Raw genomic sequence first — 3,108 nt, 5'->3', positions numbered from 1 at the left:
GGTGAGGAATAGGCTTGGAAAGAGCACATATGTGGGTTATGATTGCATGGAAACCCGCCCATGCATCTTTTGGGGGGGTGTTTGGCCTCTTGCCTAGTTTTTTAGACAGTTTTAACAAACGTGAGAGGAAGCTCCAGAGATGTCACACACATTCCTGCCCTCACTGCTGCAAAGTCTCTCCCAGGAGCAGGTATTCGTACAGCCCTCTGAGGCGAGGCCTTTGTTAAAACCCCAAAACTTTGCTGACGTGTGTCCACGCCCAAGGAGCACAGCTGAGATCGGGTTCTCTTCTGACGTTGTACCAGAGTGCGTCCGGGCGGGTGTTTGTTGATGAGTCTCCATCGTTGCAACTTAACCACTGGATGGTCTTCCTGCCCTGAGGCAGCTGATTCTGTGTCTGCTGGCCCCACAGCCCATTTGCCAGGCAGAGAGGTGGGCGGGAGGAGAGTGGGCTCCTGAAGGCAGTAGGAAGGCTCGCGAAGGCTCCTGAAGGCTGTAGAAGGCAAGAGAAGTGCTCCCTGAACGTCGCTCTTCTCGCTTGCTAGATAACTTCCAACTACGAGGATGTCACCTTGGGGCTCCTGCTTCTCAGAAGGCGTCCCCATCGAGGCAGGTGAGTTCTGCAGAACACCTCGACACAAGGACTCCCGCAGGCGTCACAATGCCAGCCATGAGAAGCCTGGTGGCTCAGGGCCCCCTGGTTCTACTCATGCTGGGACAGCATTTGGCCACCCTCGGGAGAAAGTACAGACTGTCCATGTGGATGCCCACAGGCTCCCATCAGTCGTGGTGGCCGCTTTCTGGCGGCGGGTTCGGTGTGTGGGGCGCTCGGGGGACCGTAAGGGCCCTTCTCACTGCAAGAGTCTGCTTCTGGGAGGTTCTCCCGGTGCCTGCCTCAGCCGCTACTGTGGTGTGAGAAGTGTGCCGCCTGCCCACGCCGAGGCTGTCGCAGACCGTCCCGCCTTGTCTGTTACTTGGCCCCGCACAGGCTGCACATGTCCTGTCCCCCGAGGCGGCTTTCACGAAAAAAAGTCGACTTAGGCCCTCCAGTCCTGTGGGCCAGGCCCTAGAGAGTTTGGTGAGCTGGGGAAACCCTATAGAAATTGGGAAGCTGAGGAGAAGGGGAGAGTGCCCTTTTTCCCCTGGGTCAGTGTTTCTCAAACTCGGTGGTGTCGGGACATTTGGACATCAGGGGATTATTGAGGGCCCCAGAGAGCCTTCTAGTGTGGGGGTTGTGTCTCTTGATCTCTACTGTGGTGAGGTTAAACCGAGAATTGAAGCGGGCGCCTGGGTGCCTCTCTGTGTTAAGGGTCCTACTCTGGCTCAGGTGATGATCTCACAGTTGATGGTTTAGAGCCCCATGTCGGGCTCTGTACTGCCAGCTGCCAACCTGGACTTGTCTCAGATTCTCTGTGGCCCTCTCCCTCTGCCCCTCCCCTTCACGTGCCCTGCGTCTCTCTCTCAAAAACAAACATTAAGGAAACCAAACTAAATCCGAGCATCTCAGATGTGATGAATTCACTTAAAGACAATAAATTAGTACTTATTAACGTACTCATACCTTTCATGGAAAAAATCCGTACATTTTCAGAACAACACTGTGTAGAAGCGTGGCATTTGCTTAGTGCAAGATCTTTATTCTTCCAGCTGCTTCTGCATTCAGTGTCTTGTGGCCAATGATGTTTAGGAAGGTGATGTGGACTCCCCCAGATGAACAGCTGGAGGCGAGTAGGGTGTGGCGGTAGCTCCTCTGGCGTCTGGATGCTCTTTCCTGACTCCGCACTCAGATGGGTGGGGCTTCCTTGCTTCTCTTGGGGGTTAGCTGCCCGCACAGAGCGGCCTAGTTGTGTGGCACGCGGTGGACGTTTGGAACATCCTAGGCCACTACTTTCAGCTGATCTTCCATATTTTTCACTCAGCGAACACATTCTTGGAACCACCACCTGGATGTGAAGAACTGGAACCTTACCGTGCTTCCTACCTCCTGCTGACACCCACCGAACGTCCCCCAAAGGTAACCACGGTCTTGACTTTCACCGGCAATTGCTTTGGCTTGTTCTTCGCTTCATGTTGAGCTAACCCTTGAGCGCTGTGTGTGCGCAATGCACCTGCTTTCCTTGTGTGGCTCTGCTCGTCCTCCCTTGCTGTCAAAGGCATAGTGAGTGAGCACGGAACGGTTTATTCTTTCTCCGGTGGGTGTTCCGGTTTGTGCAGAGGCTGCCTGCAGATCCACATGCATCGTATTGGGTTGCCTTGGAAGAGCAGGTCATGAATGGTGGCACGTGTGTCTTTTCCCCACGAGCAACAGAGTGAGGGAGCTCCCCGGTGGCTCATCCCTGGTATTGCCTTTTCTCTTGTGTTTGCTCTGTGCTGGGGCTCAGGTGTTGGGAGGTGTGGAGTATTCATGCTGCTCCCGTGGGACCCAGGAAGCAAGTGCTTCTAAGCCACTTGCATATTTCTTTTGTCAAATATTTGCCTTTTGGAAGCCACTTTGTGATAGTTTTGTGTGTTTTGTGTTTTGTCAAAAGAGGTCTTTCTATGAGTGTGGAATATATCTGTGAATGGCAGAATTTTTCATATTCTTGTGTATGTCTGCCTTTCATTCTCCCAGTGTTGCCCTTTGTAAGTTTCTTTTGTTTCTTTCCAGTAGTGTGACCATTTTCACTTTTCTTGCCTTGAACCGGCTAGGGCCTCCAGTACAGTGTTGAAAGGAAGTGGTGAGAGTAGGTGTCCTTGTCTCCTTCCAGATAGTAGAGAGAAGGTTTTCATTATTTTTGTATATATTTTCTAAAGTTTGTTTATTTATTTAGAGCACATGCATGGGAAGGAGACTGAGGGGGGAAAGAGAGGATTCCCAAGAAGAGTCCACACTCTCACCTGAGAGTCTGATGCAGGGCTCAAACCCATGAACCGTGAGATCATGGCCTGAGCTGAATCAAGAGCTGGAAGCTTCACCAACTATAGGCCACTCAGGAACCCAAAGAGTTCAGTATTTTACCAATACATATGACACCAGTGGCGTTACTGGTAGAGTGGTCTATCAAAATTTGAAAATTCTCTATTTTTAATTTTCTAAGATTTAAAAATCATCAATGAAATAATGACTAA

At 51.2% G+C, this 3,108-nt stretch overlaps 1 long non-coding RNA gene across 1 annotated transcript; it reads left to right on the top strand.

Moving 5' to 3' along the window:
* Nucleotides 1-530: 530 nt before the first annotated feature.
* LOC132676360 (uncharacterized) lies at nucleotides 531-1,950 on the top strand. The gene is made up of 2 exons (XR_013550625.2): nucleotides 531-1,078; nucleotides 1,920-1,950. It is a non-coding gene; the product is annotated as an uncharacterized LOC132676360 (long non-coding RNA).
* Nucleotides 1,951-3,108: the final 1,158 nt, after the last annotated feature.

The sequence above is a fragment of the Panthera onca genome, chromosome D2 (assembly GCF_046562875.1).
Source record: "Panthera onca isolate mPanOnc1 chromosome D2, mPanOnc1 haplotype 2, whole genome shotgun sequence".
In the NCBI taxonomy this organism is placed as follows: domain Eukaryota; kingdom Metazoa; phylum Chordata; class Mammalia; order Carnivora; family Felidae; genus Panthera; species Panthera onca.
The sequence above is the reverse complement of the archived record's forward strand: the minus strand, read 5'-3'. Positions and strand labels throughout refer to the sequence as shown.